General features: G+C 38.7%; 1 protein-coding gene across 1 annotated transcript in view; it reads right to left on the reverse strand.

Annotated features, from left to right (window-relative positions):
* The window catches only part of BMPR1B (bone morphogenetic protein receptor type 1B), a 410,990-nt gene extending 392,548 nt beyond the window's left edge, over nt 1–18,442 (reverse strand). The window contains exon 1 of the mRNA XM_047857488.1: nt 18,400–18,442. The gene's annotated coding sequence lies outside the window, so the exon portion shown is untranslated. The remainder of the gene's footprint in view (nt 1–18,399) is intronic.
* Between the last annotated feature and the right edge of the window lie 804 nt (nt 18,443–19,246).

Genomic DNA, 19,246 nt, shown 5'->3' on the forward strand with positions numbered 1-19,246 from the left:
AACATAGAGGGAATAGTGAGACAGAAACAAGTTTCAAAAGGGAAACATTCAGACTTTCAGAGAAAAAAGCTATTAATTTCTAACTGTAGTAATAATATTTGAAACAGATGTCTATCTACTTTCAAATCCAAACTGGATCATGGTTTACACAGTTTAATAAAACTTTAATTAAGGTTCTGGATCAGGGTAAACTGATCATGTCATGCAACTAAACACGTGCCCAATATTAACATCTCTTCAAGTTCCACTAATACTAAACTTAACCAGACTTTTCATAATTCATCCAAGGGAAAATATCATTCAAATTAATAAAAACACACAATTCATCCTCTTATTTCATTACATGAACTCCTTGTTAGAAGCAAGCATTTGAAATAGAAATGGAAGAATCCCAAATTGAATAAAAAGGGAAGGAAATAACTTTGTTTCTGAGAGCTTCTTGTTTCTAACTAGACACATATTTTAATATGAATATCTGTGACCTTAAAATTTTGCATTTGAAAACATTTTGTAAGAAAGCTTTCTCTTAAATATTGATCAATTGACTTCGTAAATTTTCCTCATTCTATTTTTAGTGGAACAATCTCATATAAAGTAAGCTACTGTGCCAATGCCACTTAAAGACCTCTAAAATAAAGAAGAATGAACACTTGCTGAGCAACTATTGTATGCCAGGCAGATTTCTAGGTTCTCCATTTACTTCCCCCAGCATCCTTATTTAGTAGGTACTCTTACTATCCCCATTTTACAGATGAGGATGCTGAGTGGGAGAGCCAGCCTACAAACCCAGGTATCTACTTCCAAAATTCAGCGTCGAACATCTACACTGGCTTTAATTAAAATAGAGAAGAGAATTTTTTTCCTATTTCATGTCCCAGAATGTGTTTTTAAAACAAATGACATTTTTTAAAAATCCCAAGCTTCTCACGTATTCTCAAAGTGAAATTTTCCACAATTAGAAAGAAATAAAGATTAGAACCATATAAAAACAGAGAATTCAATCAGTCACTCAACACTAAACAAGCAACTCCATATTTGAGAAATATGGAGGAAAGAGAGGAACAGAACACACTTTTTGGCAATCAGTACAGTAAAAATGATGCCACTTACACTAACAATTCACGAAATTAGCTAATTAGCAACAGGGTGCAAGCAGAGAGAAGGAAGAAAAGGAGTCCAGTTGAATGGGATAAATACAATATCTTGTAAAAACTATGAATCAGGTTTCAAAAGAAGGGAACAGCACAAGAGTAGTATCAGTATGAGAAACTGATAAGGGATCCATGTAGGGTGTAAAGGTAGTTAGATTTTTTTTTCAAACCAGCTTCTAAGAAAAGAGTCCATACAAGGGGGATTTGCCTTACTCTGTTTCATATTCATTCTCATTTCTGATTTAAGAGTTTTAGGATCGTGAACCCTCACTCATTTCACAATGTTCATTCACTATGAACATTTTCAGCACTTCTTAAGAATTCAATTTTTTCTTTATCTTGTGTCCCTTAAGAACTAATAATTCATGTAAAACAATCAACTCTATAGTTTTCAGTGGAGGCTTCCTGCTTTAGATTAACAGCAAATGCTCCAAGATGAATTTCCAGTGTCTCTCTTTGTTTTCTCAATTTTATTTTACTTAGCTTGATAAGTGTAATGAACCTGTTACTACAGGGTCTTTCAATACATACTGACATCCTATAGGGAAAGGTTTCAGAGAGGCATGCTGGGATTAAAAATTTGATATGGATAATATAGAAAATACCACGGAAACCTTAACACATATAAAAATAATAGAGTTGATTGCTGATGAAAATACAGTTTTTAAAAGGAAATTACTAATCAACTTGAAAATAACACTATATCAAGTTGCTTAAATGTTCTAAAGGAATGTGAACATTAAATCAATCCTAGAACAGTATAAAAAAAAGAGTATTATAGGAATAGAATGGGCACTAAATTCTCATACAACCAGCATAACTGTAGAACACTTCAACCTATTCAGTCTCTGTTTCTATTAAAAATCATTTTAGGGGCGCCTGGGTGGTGCAGTCGGTTAAGCGTCCGACTTCAGCTAGGTCACGATCTCGCGGTCCGCGAGTTCGAGCCCCGCGTCGGGCTCTGGGCTGATGGCTCGGAGCCTGGAGCCTGCTTCCGATTCTGTGTCTCCCTCTCTCTCTGACCCTCCCCCGTTCATGCTCTGTCTCTCTCTGTCCCAAAAATAAATGTTGAAAAAAAAAAAATTAAAAAAAAAAAAAAATCATTTTAAAAGACAATACTTAGTACAGGGAGTCACAGAAACAAGGGTAACCAATAAAGCACACAGATCATCTCATTGATTAGTGAAGTTACAATCACAAAAACGAACTTACATTGCTGGCATGTTCTGCATATTTTATCTCTAGTAAAATTAGCCATTATAATCCAACACAGTCAAAACATGAAACTGAATCTGACTTCTGAACAAAACCTTTTCAACAAATGCCTTAAAGTTCTTAGAAAATAATTCAAAAGAAGGAGTAAGATATTGATTGTAGAGTTACTTCCTACTCACCAAAATTATATGGAACCCCTGAGGAAAGGAATTATAGAAGCATGTAAAATGGTGCACAATATAATCATATGAGTTTTAAATATCAGTCTCTCATGCAAAGAACTATAAAATCTCAGACATGATAACATTTGGAAAGGACTTACTCTGTGAACATTCTCTTTTGTCTCTGAAATTCCAAATACCACCTGGGGCAGGGGGGGAATACAAACACGCCACAGTTATGGTGCCCTGATCTAAAGAAACTAATGCCATACTACCTTTATTAAGTATGATAAGATTTGCTCATTTAGGTTACAGAATCACAGCATTTCAGAGCCAGAAAGACGGTACGGAGTTTGACCAGCCTTTTATTTAAGTGATTAGTCTAAGGTTCCAAAACTAATTATGGCCTTTCCTGCCTCCCAGTCGTGTGCTCTTTTCGACATACTACTTGTTTTCCTCCCCTGGAAGAGAGAACAGATGTAAAATGCTAAAATGAGAACAATAAATGTACTGAAACATATTAGTGTATCCCATCCATTACTGTGATGAGAAATTGCAAAACAAGAATTATTTGACCTGAGAAATGAGAACACAAAGAAGACTGGAATTATATGAGATTATGAAAGTTAAAGTAAAAAATAATCAACTGGTCCTTCCTTATTATATGGCTTCATAATAAAATTATGAAGGGTCATTCAATAATTTAAATGGCAGGTAAAATTAAAACAAATAAAAGGAAATACCCTTGACATGTACAACAAGCCTCCAGAAATACACAAGGTCACAGAACAGAGGTCATGTCGTTAAATCCAGTAACATGATTTTAAAATAATCTGGATCATTAGGGAAGCAAATATCTGATTATTTATGTTCAACATAAATATAATTTTCCATAATGGGAAAATTGTATTTTAGAATATAAGGAGTAACTAAGGAAGATTTCTATTTGTTACAAATCATACTATAGCTTAGTATGTTTGTTATAAATCATACTATAGCTTACTATGTTTTTGTGTTATTTATACTCCATACTCCTTAGAAAAATCAAATGGTGATTACTGACTAGCAAAAATGTATTCATTTAACACATATATAGTACTTATAATAATAAATTTTTAAATTTAATTTTACTTATGATTACTTATAATGCCTCTTAATCAATTTTAAACTTTGCTTTCCTCATAGCACTGTCTTCATGCAAAATACATGTTCGATCTGGTTTATTTTGGAAACTAAAGATTACTTTTTTACTTTAAAAACTATCTTAGCTAAACTCCATGGACACAGCCAAGAGACCCCGTTGCATTTTGCCGTAAAACACACATTATTATGCTACAAATAAGGAAGGTTTTATGATTCTTTCTAGAAAAGATGTGTGTGAAGATAGAAAGCAAGCATGTCACATAACGTCCATTCTGGCAGGTTGCAAACCAGCCTGGAGAAACACTGTAGGAATTTCATTTCACTCTAGTGCATTCTGACAAATCAAAATAGAAGTGATAAAATATAGGTGATATCTCTTTATAGATGATGATCTAGACTCCACTTCAATATTTTAAAAAATGATATACTTGAGTTTCAATACCAAACTCTCCTTGAAGGTTTTTCGTTTTGTTTTTGAGAGAGAGGGAGGAACAGAGACAGAAGGAGAAAGAGAGTCTTAACCAGGCTTCACACACAGTGCAGAATCCATGCAGGGCTCAATCCCATGACCCTGGGATCTTGACCTGAGCCGAAATCAAGAGTCGATGTTTAACGGACTAAGCCACCCAGGCGCACCCCCCACCTTGAAGATTTTTATTGTGTTTTTAGTATATACCTTCTGTTCCCTCGCAACAACTGAACTTTTGCCAAACCCCAGAGTCCAGTTTACTATTAGGTATACGTTATGGTGCCTCCTTCAAAATCAGGTTTTGAATCTAACCAATCATTTCAGATAAACTGGTGATTTTTAAATGATTTTTCATAATTTGCATCTTTATAGTCTCAGCAAATTATTTGAGGTATTGATTTCCCAAATTCACTACTATGTCACTGTATTTAACCCATGTTAAATGCCCCTCATCTATTTCTCTCTCTCTCACACACACATATACACAAATATGTGTGGATCAAATCAAAGTCAATTTTACTAAAGAGGTGGTAACTTTGCTCTAAAAAGCAGTGTCCATACTCTCTGTATAGAAATGTTCCATAACTTAAAGGAGAAAAAAAGGAGATTATACCATTTAAGGTTCAAAATGTTTTCCCAAAGATTTTCAAAATTTTCTCTTTATCAATCTCTCTTCTCAACACGTGATCAAGAACCCAAGTCTCTACCTTGAAAACTCCTTAACAATCAGCCTTTTCCTATGCTCTCACAGCACCTACCACAGACAATTACCATCTCAAAGAGTTTTTATGCATAGGCTTCTTCCTTCCTCAGGAGTCTTTCCAAGTTCTCCAAGGCTCTTTCCAAGACCACCAAGACGGAGTGACAGTAATTTTGTAGTATCAATAACCAACACAACGTCTGGCTCTAAGAGGTTTTCAACATTTAAGCAAGGATTTAGAATTAGATGGTCCTATGCTAGGTATAGATTAGGATCTAGATTAAGTCCTACACCTGAACTTCACTGTGCCTTAAATTCCTTCACCTGTAACATGGAGATGACAATCACTACTATCTTAAACAGGATGGACTTATTTAGAACATGGTCTAGAACTTAAGAAAGACTCAGACACAATAACCCCCCACCTTTTTTAATTAATTATTTATTTTTGAGACAGAGACAACCCAAGCAGGGGAGGAGGGGCAAAGAGACAAAGAGAGAGAAGCTCAAGCAGGATCCCCACTGCCAGCACAGAGCCCAACTCAGGCTCGATCCCACCAACCATGAGATCATGACCTAAGCCAAAACCAAGAGCTTAACACTTAACCGACTGAGCCACCCAGGCACCCTAGTAACCCCCTTTTTTGCTTATATATAATTTTTTGTTTATATATAATTGCATTTCAACCATCCCTATTAACGCTAAGTTTCATCTCTTTTATCCACCGTCTTTCAAATTTCTCTAAACTAGTGTTATAATTATTTCTTGGTAATTTGGCAATGTTGTGAGGTCTACATATGCTAAAGCATTCTTCACTGAAGAATTCAGCAAACAATGGAGGGGGCGCTAGCTCTGAATTTTTTCAACAGTAATTATGTCTTAGCAAATTAAAAGATGTGTGCAGCCTCAAGGGAAAAACCAGTGGATACAATCCATGTATTTTTTTTAGAATCCCTTGACAAGATACTACCACAAAAGTTATTTAAAAAAAAAAAAAAGTTTCCCCAGAGTATTTCATGAACTTCTGCTGGAGAAACAAAGAAAGTGAAAAAAAAAAAAAAAAAGGCATTGCTTTGGCTGGAAAGCTATAAATAGGGAAGGTGCTGGAAGTGGTCTTATTTAACATCTTTATAAATGATGTAAAAGAGGAAATGTAGATTAAATTTTCCAGGTCTGCAAAAGACACTAACTTTTTCCAGTACGTGAAATGCCAAGTCAGTGGGATAACCTACAAGATTTCCAAAACTTTATGAGTTACTAGGGGGAAAACATCAAATAAAAGTCAAAGTGGAAAACTATAGGGTTAGGCATGTAGGGGAAGAAGTAACAGACCATACTTCTCAGGATAATGGGCCTTAGTTATCATAAAAAGGAGCTTAAAAGACTGCATGAATGTGCTCCCATGGCCAACAAAGCTAACAATGGCACCAATATCACTCAAGAACAAAAATCATGGTACTCATCCCATTTAAAACTACAGCTCATCTTTACAGTTCATCTTTACTTGAAATACCACAAGCAGTTCTAGTCTACTACAGCCTAGCACTCCAAAAAATCAGTTGCTGAATGAAATTATAACTCTAATTTCACCAAAAAGAGAAGGGAAAAAAATATTTAGAAGCTAAGGAAAATCCAAGCAAATAAAAATAAATGATCAAGTTGACCACAGGAGAGTCTTGTGGAAAAAAAAAAAAAAAAAAAAAGGAAGATCAGCATTCTGTCAGCCAACAAAGGTGAAGACTACAAGGGAGCATTACAGATGTCAAGGCTCTCTACAATGTCAAGGCTCGCTACAATGTCAAAGCTCTCTACCATGACGGAAAGTAGGAACATGGCAAAAATGGAGCTAAGGAACTGCTGCCACACTTCAACGAGAATTCATAATCTGGTTGAGAAATGAAATATAAATATAATCCAGGAAGTTAAACTAAAAAATTCTAAGCATTTTCAAAAAGAGGGTAATTTAATTGAGAAAAACTAAGGTATTTGAAGGATAGAAGTCTGAATTTTCAGCCTGAAATCATGGAACACCAACCCAGCCTTCCCAAAACACACCCCCTGATGGCATCATCTAAAGACAGAATAATAGACTGAGTCAACATGGCACTTCATAGATGTTCTCATCAACTTCTCATTTTGTCTTTCCCATACTCTGTCTATTTGTGCTCAGCATTTATTTTGTGGTAATGTATCATCTGTAATTTTAAACATCTTTCCCCTCAGAGCAAGACTCAATTATCTCTTTGACACATACTGCATCAAGTTCTTTCACACTGCATAAACATTTAATAATTCCAGCTGTAAGAAAGACATTATTCACAAACTGAAGAAAAAAAATATTATTGTTAAACTGCATTATATCTTCCAGGTTTAGGAGAGATGAGCCAAAAAAGGAATTTACAGTCTCATGGTAAGTCAAGCTGCATACTAGTTGAGTTGTAAGAAAAATGTTTAATATGTAACAATAACTTTCAAATCACAATTATAAATATGTGAAATTTCAAAAAATATATAAGCTAGAGAGTATTTGGAGAAAGTCTATATAATGCAATTACAGATTTTTGTATATCAAAGAGATTGTATAAAGGAATAAAAACTGTCTAGATATAAGAACACCTACAATATATTTTGTATAATATGTCCATGCCATGTTTAGTTTTAGCTGTAAGAATGCACTTTTTAAAATGTTTAAAACATGGATATTTCATAAAACACCAAGTGGAATTATAGTTAAATCAGTGACTTCATAACAAAATAGAAATTTATCTTGCTGCTATTATCAGTCTATGATATTAAAGTATTTTAGGATTAGGTCTGAAGAATATCAAATCATCATGTCAATTATGCTAACTTAGTCAAAACTCCAATCAGTCAGAGGATGTGAAGCTAGTAAGGACCTTGGGAATACTCTACAGGTTCAGAATCCTAGAAATGAGCAAGTTTTAACCTCTCTGGCTCAGAAAAAGTAATCCAAAGAAATGATGCTTTCAAAATAAGAGCAAAACTGAGAGAAAAAACAGAAGGGGAGAGGGAGGGAAAGTAGGGTGGTACAGACAGTACACAGAACACAAACGAGCATCCGTGTGTGCACAAAATAACTGCAAGTCTCACATCCAGACTGTGGCAGATTCAGCCCAAGTTTTTTGAAAAGCTAAATATGTTTTTAATACTTCTAAAGTGCTATACACATGAAGTATCAAGCAATAAAGGCATTAAGTTACAGTCCTCGTACCAAAGTATATAAAACATGTCCCCATAATGCTGATCACAAAGGATAAATTTTACAACTAAAACACTTGAACACTGGGTTTTTCTAAGGAGTTTTCAATTTCTACATGGCTTTGGAAAACAACAGATTACAACATTAAGAGAAGGCAGAAAATGTAGTATACAAAATCTTTGATGTGCCTCAAATACACAAGGTTTCAAGGAAATAGATTTTTTAAGAACTTTTGGATCATCTGCCATTTTTACAAACAACAGCACCTGCTTTTATCAGTCAAGGGGTCAAAACTTACATTCTATGAAACATTTTTCAGGAGAAGTTTATATATGACTTATCTTAGCCTTAACATACTCTACAGAATGCTAAAATGACAAAATTTAAATAAGTTTAAGTTCTAGAATTAACAATTTCTTACACCATCTGTATCTAAAGAAGCAGCACACATTATTCCATAAATATGCATAATTATTGGGTAGGAAATGCCTAATTTGCCTACAAAACTCACAAGGGTTTGATGACTGAAGCAAGGAGTGAATCAGGTCCACTGAGAATTACTAAGAAAAACATAATCAGACATAAATGCCACAGAATACAAAGATCATTTTCCAAATTGGTTCCAGAAACAGCTCCTAGGTAAATTTCCATGAAAAGCTAATTTAATTCAATTAAACAGTGTAGCATGGTTTTCCTCTTTAAAAAAGAGTTTAAATATTTTCATTTGCTAAAGATATTAAAGATAAGTGTTTTAAAGAGTGACTGATTTAATCTTGAGTCAGATGAGGATTCAAAATTGTGGAAGGACTTCTGAATGAAAAAGGACTTAGTGAGCAAGATACACTTTAATCACTACAGCATAAATCCATCATTTACGAAGTACACCGAGTAAAACCTACAATGGTTAGAACTGTTCAAGTCTTTATACGCTGCCATATAAATACAACATTATTTCCCACTCAAAATTGTAAGACAAGAAAAAATACTGAGAGACACTGTCCTCTGTATTACTATATTATGAGAGCCCTACCTCCAACATGAAATGAAAGAAACAGAGTTATCATCTTAAAATTAAATAAATTTGTTTTGGATAACTCAGGTTTCCCTGGATAACATTTCCTAGTTAACCTCAAGATTATATAAGTTCACTCACAGTCCACTTGGGATGAGTAAGTAATGCCTCCGAAGCAGTCTGGTCACGGACTCTTCTGCGTCCATCTGGCTGCTGGCTGGAACACTGGAATGACTCATAAAAATGAAGCAACCTGAGGTCACCTACTCCAGGTCTTTTAAAAAGAATTGCCAACTGCTTACCAGGTGGTTCCAATTTCCGAATGAGAGAGAAACTCATTCTAGATACACCATTTTATTTTCATATTGTCTCTGGCCACAGAATTTGGGGAGAAAGGAAGGAAGCTCTTTTGAAATGTAGATTACCAATCATCTGAAAGCCAGAAATCACCAAGTTTCTTGGATTAAGAATATTACATAAAGTCAAGTGAAAAAGAAAGGCAAGACACAAAACTCTATTATATTATGCTCCAAACTTTATAAAGAAAAAAAAAAAGACCCAAAATGTCACGAGTGGCTATTTCCATGTAGTAGAAGCCTGAGTGATTGTTATTTTGTTAGTTTCCTGCATTCCCCAAGTTCACATCAATGAATACATATTCTCTGCTGTTAGAAAAAAAATAACAGTAAGTAGCTTTCTAGAAAATATTATAGACTGTAAACTTTGGGCTCAGTAAGTCCCAGAGGTCCAGAGTACACTCACAACTATACTGGCAAAAATTCTTTCTCTGGGTAAAAAAAAATATTCATTTTACTTTTAAAAAGAAAAAGGAAAAGAAAAAAAAACCCAAGAATGATGTGTGTGACAGATAGAGGAAAAATATCCCGGCAACAAGAATGGTTCCTTTCTTTCAGGAGACAATAAATAGACTGGTGAAATGTTTAGTAAATTATTTATATCAATTTTTCCCAAAGTATGTTCTAAGGAACACTAATTCAATACTAGCATTGAATATATGCAAGGGAAAATACAAGTCCCGTGGTCAAATACCCGCTGGGGGACTGCCACAAGGCACAGGAGCATAATACAGGTTCACAGAAGTATTGCAGTTGGAAAATAGCAATTCCCTCATTTCTTTGATCATTTGTTTACTTATCAAATGCTTCTGTGGTGTTTACTACCTGCCTGGCATTGTTCTAAACCCTTTACAAATATTCACTATTCTAAACCTCAAACAAACCTATGAAGTAATCACTGTTACTGTCATCCCCATTTTACAGATCATGCGGAGACAAACAAGGTCCAGTAATTTGCCCAAAGTCAGACAGCTAATAAGCAATAGAGCCAAGATTCAAAGCCAGTCAAACTCCAGAGTCCCCACAGTTAGCAATGGGACACTGCCACCCATGGGATCCTTCTTGAGTTAAACACCTGACATTCACAAAACCATGGTTCCATGGGATACATCGAGGAAAGAAATGAAATAAAGTAAAACCTACTGTTATACGTAAATTGCTTTCCTGAATTAGTCATATAGCCTACACTTCTTCAAACTCCAATTTTTCATTTAATATGTGATAAGATAGAGATAACTAGCAATGGTGTTAGGCCTAAAAATTTCTGGAATAGAATTACTAGACAAAAAAGGTTTGATTACATTGTTTTCCCTCTCTGTTGTCATTTGGTTTTATCAGACATAATTCAAAGGAGTTTTGATGAAATAAAAATCTGTATAACTTAAGCCATTTCTTTTTAAGTTTATTTATTTATTTTGAGAGAGAGAGAGAGAGAAAGAGAGAGAAAGCACGAGTCGGAAAGGGGGAGAGAGAGAGAGAGAGAGAGAGAGAGAGAGAGAGAGAGAGAGAGAGAGAGAATCCCAAGCAGGCTCCACACTGTCAGCACAGAGCCCAATGTGGGGTTCAAACCCACGAACCGTGATATCATAATCTCAGTTGAAGGCAGATGCTTAACCCACTGAGCCACCCAGTCACCCCTGACTGAAGCCATTTCTATACCCTCAAGTTCCAAGAGACTCCTAATTTCGAGAGACTATTTTTGTGGTAGGATTATTAGTCATTTTCATTTTCTTCATGCTTATCTAACTTTTTAAAAATCCTAATAAATATAACCAACAGTGATCATTAACTATCAGGTTATACATTAAATGTTATGTTTTAAAATGAACAGATTGATGTACAATGGTACTGTCAATGTCTGGTTAAGCGAAAAATGCAAGTAACAAGATAATCATTGTGACCTTGGTTTTATTTAAAAATACATAAAAATGCACAAAAAAATTCTTAAAGAGGATATAGATGTATACCATAATACTAAGTTTAAGTAACAGTATAAAGCAACTGTAGGTTTACCTACAATTTCTACTTATCCTACCAAGATTTATTATTTGTGTCTTTAGGAAAATCTTCTAAAATTCATACATAAAGAGCCTGGATAACAGACGCAGGTCAGCAAAAGCCCCTGACCATTGCTTGTGATCTCAAGCAAAGTGAGAGTCCTTCCTACTACTCTCTCCCACTACACCCTTCTAATTTCCTTCACAGCCGTAATCACAACTTCATTTCTAAATATTGTTTAGGGATTTTTTTTGTTTTTTGTTTTTTGTTTTTTTCCTTCTCCTTCCAATCCTCATGCCACATAAGGGTAAACATCTGCCTTTTGGTATCCACAATGCCTTGCATACTGCCTCGCCCTAAATACTGACTCTGTAAATATGTACTGTACTAATGAATGAGTAAGAGTGAATGAAACAATCAAATTACATATAGAGGAGGTAAACAGATGACTGTCAATTAAAGTGTTTAAACCAATAAATTTGTTGACAGATTTATTAAACAACAACTTAGGTTTTCCATGCCACTGTTGCATGAATAGAAGAAGAAAAATCGGGGTGAAAAGCAGATGTCCAATACAGGTAAGGGTGGCCAACTTTTCTTATCAATCCAAGAAGCCTCCAAAAAGGAGGCTTTCAGAAGCTGAATCAACAGAAAATGACACCGTAACTGTTACAACTTCTGATAAGTTGGTAAGAGGATTTATCTAAGGTACAGACAGGAGTTTAGAAGAACCCTGAAGGATAGTACAGTAAAGCAGGATAGTAAAAGCAGAGATTCTGAGATTACTGGAAGGAAGCCTACCTTAAGAAAAGTAGTACCTTTCAGTGCAGGGACCCAGGCAGCCCAAGTTGATCTAGCAGAGAAGGAGCCAAGAAAATTAAGAGCCTCTTCTCCACTCTCCCCTTAATCTCCTGCTGGGGTTCCCCAATGACCTAAGCCATCTGGAAATCAAAAAAGCTTACCCAGATATTGTCCTAGGCAGAGAGCATAAGGGAGAAGGGTTCAAAGTGGATCTGGAGAGGCAAACAGAACACTCCTGACACAGAAGGCAATGGGATACTGCAGGAGGTTTTATTAACAAAATAGAGGTAAGGAAACAGAGTTAAGGAAAAGAAGACGTGGCCTCTTGACTAATGGAAAAGGATTAAAACAGTGAAAAGAACTGCTAGATACAGTAAGGTGATTCCAAGTTGTTTGCAACCCCATATGAATAGAGCACTACATTCAGTAATAAGTGGAAGGATTTGGGGATAATCCCTCATTATATGTACTATTATGGCTCAATGTCTATTGGACAACAGAACTGATAATTTCGTATCTTTTAAGATGGCTGTAAAATATATTAGTTAGATAAAAGTCACTGATTTCTATTGATAGATTAATTTAGACAAAGGCACCATCATTACAGACTTCCTTGGGAGTCATTTTAGGTTCATAAATCAACAAATTAACTAGTGACAGATGTGTCTGTACTTGTTTAAGTCCCTGTCTATGCAACTGCTATAAAAATGACTAAAGTATTTATCTCAAGAGAGCCAGGCAAGAAAAGGTTATGAAGAGATACCCTGGATTGTATCTTTCTTCCTTTAGCCAATAAGGAAATACAACCTTCAGAAAAATCATTTCCAAACTTGCCACTTAGTACCTTCTAAAGCTGCAGGCACATGCAGCCATATACTTGCTGAAACACAAGAGAACTGAAGTGAGCTGAGTGAAAACTATAGGTCCTCTAGAAGACTGCATTCAGCAGCATTCCACAAATATGTACTGAATGCCTCCTATGTACTGGTTCTTTGCAAAGGGCTGGGATACAAGGATGGGTGAGATCCACATCTAACAACACGGACTTCGCAGTGAAGTTCTTACAGAAGCATTGCTGTTTTCAAAGCTGAGAGCTAGAGAAAAATGCCACTGAAGCCTGATTAAAGGAATTCTAACTTACTTGGTTCCTTTCCTCTGTAACCAGAACACAAATTGTATGTAAAATGAAGTGATGTTAGTTAGTTGAAACTGTCAAGCATCCGTGCATAGTCCAGAGTCTGCCCTGAAGAACCTTGCCAGGATATACTGCACCCTCTGAGTCAAGGCGCTTATAGCCCAGGAGACATTTGAAGGAAGGTAAGGAGGTGACATGTGGGAAATGAAGTGTGGATGTAAGAGTAAAAGCAAGTATTGAGCCAGTGGATTGCTGCAATGTTGACCAAGATGGGGGGAATGATTCAACTCAGTGACTCTTATTCAGTAATAAGAACGACATCTGATCAATTTCTCTGGGTTCCACCCTTGGCCAAACCACCGAACTATCAGCGAGATCCTTCTCATAGCCTCCCTCATCATCTTACTTCAGACATTCCTGCTCACACTACACACATGCTAAGTGATACTTATTGACTCCTCTGTATAAAATCTTCCAGGGTGGTTCAATAAAATACTCCATAACATGGGCCTGGCTATCTCTCTGACCTCATTCTTACCATTTCCTTTAATTGCCTGAGTCCAACCACACTGACAAGCATGTGCCCAACTTGCTGCTGCTTTAGAGACAGCTTTGATATTCCCTCTTCCAGGAAGTTCTCCTGGATTTCCACTGTGCTGGCTTTCTTGGTATTCAGGGACACCCTCAGAAAGGACTTCCATGGCTACCCCATATAAAGAATAGCCCCAGTCACATGCTGTCATACCTCCCTGTCTTATTTTCCGAATATCAATCTTCACTCCTGGAAATGGTCTTACTCATGTGCTTGCTCCTGGTTGTTTTCTCTTTCTAGAATGCAAGTTCAACGACAGCAGAAGCCTGGGGTCTCTTATGGCTACAGTATCCCTGAGGTGTACAACAACACCAGGCAGAGAGGAGGCCCCTTACTCAAACATTTAAGTAAAATGAATGTAATTAAGATTACCAGGATGTAAAGTAGATACTCTAAAAATCGTGAAAACAGTTTATTGCCTGATGTACATTATTATATAATACCCTACTTTTGTCTCAATACTATAGACCTTAATAAATACTCAGAAGTAACAAAATGCCCCTCTTGTCCACTCCCAAACCTTCATTTATTTATCTATCTCTAATAAGTTTTAGTTTTCTTCAATTTTAATTATAAATTCAATGTGAGTACGTATTTCTAGCCCTATCCCCTCCCTCCTGGGAATACTGGGTGCCCCTATATAGTCCAACATTTCCACTCAAATTTCTACCATCACATCAAATTCAGCATATGAGAATTTGAAATTAGTATCTCTCAGGCAAAATCAGCTCCTCCTGGGGCGTCTGGGTGGCTCAGCCAGTTGAGAGTCTGACTTCAGCTCAGGTCATGATGTCATGGCTCCTGAGTTCCAGCCTTGCACCGGGCTCTCTGCTGCCCACTAGAGCCTGCTTTGGATCCTCTGTCCCCTCTCTCTCTGCCCCACCCCCACTCATGCTCCCTCTCTCTCTTTCTCAAAAATAAACTTTTTTTTTTTAAATCAGCTTCTCCTTCTATCCTAATAACTTTATCAACCATCCTTCAAATACCCAGATTTAAAAGCTAGGAATTATCTTGATTATGAAATTCAAGAATCACAAGAAAGATGGGAAAAGTAAGTGGTCTTGAAGCTTTCTTTAAACTGTGTTAGTCTTTTTTCAAACAAAAGTTCACAGGGAAGTCTGATATGTAAAACAGATGAATATGCAGTTGTTCTGGGAGTTAAACCGGTGGTCTCTAAAGAAAAACTTCAAAAAGTGCTCCTAATCTGGTCCAAACTTCCTTTCTTTTTTCCCTACCCCCACTCAACACATGCACAGAAATTTACAGAGGAGAAAATTTAATCCAGAGAATGTGAATCTTCTATTCAGGTAGAAGTAAGTAGTCTGCCCAAGATGACACAGCACAACGCTTCGCATAAATGCACTTAGAAGTCAATGTTCGAAAGACAACTATTACCTCCAGGATTATGTATAACCAATGATTATCAGTTGTTGCAAGATGGTCAGTTTCACGCATGACTGTCACTGGTCAGCATGAGAAGAAATCTTCAGAGGTTAGATAGTAAATGTTAGCTCCTGGTAATGGATTTACTTCTAGCGAATGAAGGCAAGCAGGAGTCCAGGGGAAAGGACTGTGGCTTCATTGTCTATTGTTGAACAAGGTTTTCAAATTGTTTAGGCCTCATCCTCTTCATCTTTAATATTAATGTGTGTGAGGAGATGCTTTCTAAGACTGTCTCATCCCTCCATCTGTGATCTATTACACCACACTATAGCATTTCCTTTGAGCTACTGCACCTACAGAGAATTAGCATCACAAGTTAAAGACAAATCACCCTTCAAGGAATTTTTTGACTATCGTAGGGCAGGTACTTCACTGGGCATCTGAAATTCAGGGAAGGAAAGAAAAGACACACTATTTTATTTCAATGAAAAGACAGCCCAGTGAGGAAGAGCCCAGCAAGGAACCAGACGGGGCGGAGAGGGGAACAATGAGAGGTGTGCCCAGAAACGGAGCAGCAGTGATGAGGAGGCTTAGGAAAATTAGGAAGGGATTTGCCAGGTTGGAGTGGGTGACAACTGACTTTAGATTTGGATGATAAACACGAGTTGACTGCTGGAGGCTGCTATATGCACCAAAAGAGATCACATTTTAAATTACCTTACACTGTTAAATAATAAAATCAGTATTTACTGTATAAAAATGTTTTATCAGGCCATCTCACACAGTTTTCAAAGTTTACGAGGAAAAAATTAAGTCAATTTCCTCTTAATAAATATTATTTAATGACTGGAACATTCTGAGGGACATATGTGAACACACCCCAAGTAGAGGCAGCACGTCACTGAGGGACAATAATCTAACAGGGAATTCAGACAACCCTGCCTGGGCTAAACACCACGCAGCACCTGGCAGACAAGGTGGCAAAGCCCCTATAAATAGTGATGATTCACTAACGTGACATAAATCAGGATTTTAACTCACCAAAAGCTAATATTTTGATTTAAAATCACAAATCAGTGCCATTAAAACTCATCAGGAGACCCTAGCACATGAGTAATGAGATCATATCAACTTCTATCTCGTGAGCAAAAGGAAAACGTGGTTTTCTAAATGGTAATTCAGATTGGACAAATAACACACTGTATCAAGTTTTGTAGCCCTCGGCCATATTTTGCTAAAAACAAAGGTACATTATGCATGACTAAAGAAAACAGTGAAAATCAGAGCAATTAATTTCCCAGCTATGTTTCCCATAAAAAACATCACTACTATGATTTGCTTACAGCACACAACCTGGTTTTGCATCACACAATGATCTAAGTGTGTAATAACTTGCATATTTCACTAAGATGTAATATCCTTCAAAACGTCCTTACAGTGAGAGTTTTCCAAAGAAATTATTGATCTCTGGAAGGTCTCATGTTTTAAAATTACTGACAAATCCTTTCCTATTTTCTTTGCAGTTAAAAATAATTCTTCTTGATCACTGGAGTGTAAAGAGGTATAAGAGTACAAAGACAGAATATTTTCTCAAAAACAAATGTCCCAGTCGACACAGGACATTTCTCATAATTTTCCCAAAACAATAATTAGGAGTTGTCACTAGGATCCTAAAAATATATGCAAGAAACACAGATAATTCGTTGGCATCAGTTTAGTACAGCGAGACATTTCCATAAATACTTTTCAAATTATTTTCAAATACTTTTTAGCTGACTCCTCTCATGATTGGAGGCTTTGTGTTTCTTTCCACAATTCAGAAACGTTTCTCAGGTGGTTCTGCTTCACTGCAGATACGTTTGGTACATTCTCTTTATATGTTGGAGGCAATTAAGCGGCTCTCTTCTTCTGTTTTCTTTCACTGGCACCTCTGTGGCTGCTCAGTCACTGACCTCACCTTGGTGGAAAGGTGACTAAGAAAAGAGCAATTCCTAATAACTCACGGAAACTACAGAGTTCCCATTCTATGGAGAACAAATGCGAAGGACCCAGGATCCAGCTGAAGTGGTGCAGCTCAGAAGGAATAAGACACTGGACAACTTCCGGAGGATCCTCTCTAATGTCTGAAACCCTAACCCCGCAAGGGACAGACAGAAATATGGGGCCCTGACAGACACGGTCACGAGTGGATTGATGAGCGCTAAGAGCGAAGAGTCAGAAGTAGAGACAGACGAGCAGCAAACGAGGGAGACTGAAAAGAGTGTAGGAGACAGAGAGGGAAGAAGATAAGGAGACCGAGAGGGAGGGACACAGAGACTGAAAAGGGGGTGGGGAGAGGGAGACACACACAAACAGGCCCAGGGAGAGACAGAGAGAGGAGGTGGGGAGAGGGCGAGAGGCAGAGATAGAGAACGGGAGAGAGAGAAACATTTGAGAAGGCAACAGACACAGTAAGAGACAGAGGGAAAGAGACGGAGGGAAAGAGGCAACAGCGGCAGACACCGAGAGCCGAGTCGGCGACTCCAGACCAGCCCGCTGCGCACTTTCTCCCGCCGCAGAGCGCAGTCCCGGGAGGCTTCCGAGGCAGGTGGCTCGGCCGAGCTGGGTGTCTGCGGGTCCTGCCTCCCAGGCTGCCGGACTCGCGCCCGTTTCCCCCGTTCCCGGGCTGCCCTCCGCTCGCCCTCCCGCCCCATCCCTGGGTGCGCAGGTCCCGACTCCCCGCCTCGGCGCGTCCCTCCTTCCCCCGGTCCGGAGCACGTGTCCCGCCCGCAGCTGCCTCTGCCCCCAACTCCCCGCCAGCGCCGGCACGAGGTTTCGGGGTCCCGGCAGCGCCGCCCGCGCACAAAGCCCAGGCGGCCACCTTGTGACCCGCTGCCCGCCGCCGCACCGCCCCACGGCCGCGCTGCACGTTCCCCTCCTCTCCCCCTGCGCGCTAGCTCCTTACCGCAGCGCCGCCACCGGCTCCGCGCCGCCCCCCTGCCCACGCCGGCTCCGCTGCCTCCCGCTCGCTTGCAGGGACGAGCCCCGCGCGCAAGCCCCCACCCCCACCCCCCGCGCCTTACCCGCCGCTGAGCTCCCGGCACCGGCGTCTTGAGCGCCGCTGTCCCCGCGGCCCCCCAACTGTCCGGGCGCCCCGCGCAGGCCCCACGCCAACTCCGCGCCCCGCGCCCCGCCGCACCGTCAACTTCTGGCCGCCGCGGCCGCTCTGCCGCCGCCGCGGGACTTTTTTTTTTTTTCCTCTCGCTCCTCGGCTGCCTCTGGATTTTTTTTTTTTTTTTTTCACTTGCCCTCTCCAGCTCCCACTAGTGATTGGAGACTGAGAGCCAAGTACTTAGCGGAGGGATTACACTTCTCGGCGCACTTGGAGCTGCCCCAGCTCCGCTGCCTGTGTAAGGAGTGGTGAGCGGACTCGGGGAGCTGCGCTGTTCATGCCCTTCCCCAGCCCTGGGTCCAGGGGGAACTTCCACAGCTTAGCCCGCTTCGCAGAGCATCACTTGGATGGCAGTCCTAGATGTGTGGAAGAAGGGGTTTCAAAACAGGCTAGGTTACAAGAACAAAGATTCGTGGGATTACGGTACATTGAGAGCTGAAAGGGACTCCCAAAGACAATCTAGTGCCGGGAATTTGAACTTCTCAGGGCCACTGACACTTTTGAGAAGTTGATAAAATGCTGACGCACCTCGCAGAAAATACGCACACACATCCGATTATGTCTGCTTTTCTGGGCCGGGGTGTAGGAACTCTGAAACACACAGTTGGACCTCCTAGGGAAATGAATTATTTCCTTTCCTCAAATATTTTGAAACTGGTGAAAGAAAGAAAGAAAGAAAGAAAGAAAGAAAGAAAGAAAGAAAGAAAGAAAGAAAAGAAAGAAAAAGAAAAGAAAACGCCCTCCATTTATATTTGATG

The sequence above is a fragment of the Prionailurus viverrinus genome, chromosome B1 (assembly GCF_022837055.1).
Source record: "Prionailurus viverrinus isolate Anna chromosome B1, UM_Priviv_1.0, whole genome shotgun sequence".
Lineage (NCBI taxonomy): Eukaryota > Metazoa > Chordata > Mammalia > Carnivora > Felidae > Prionailurus > Prionailurus viverrinus.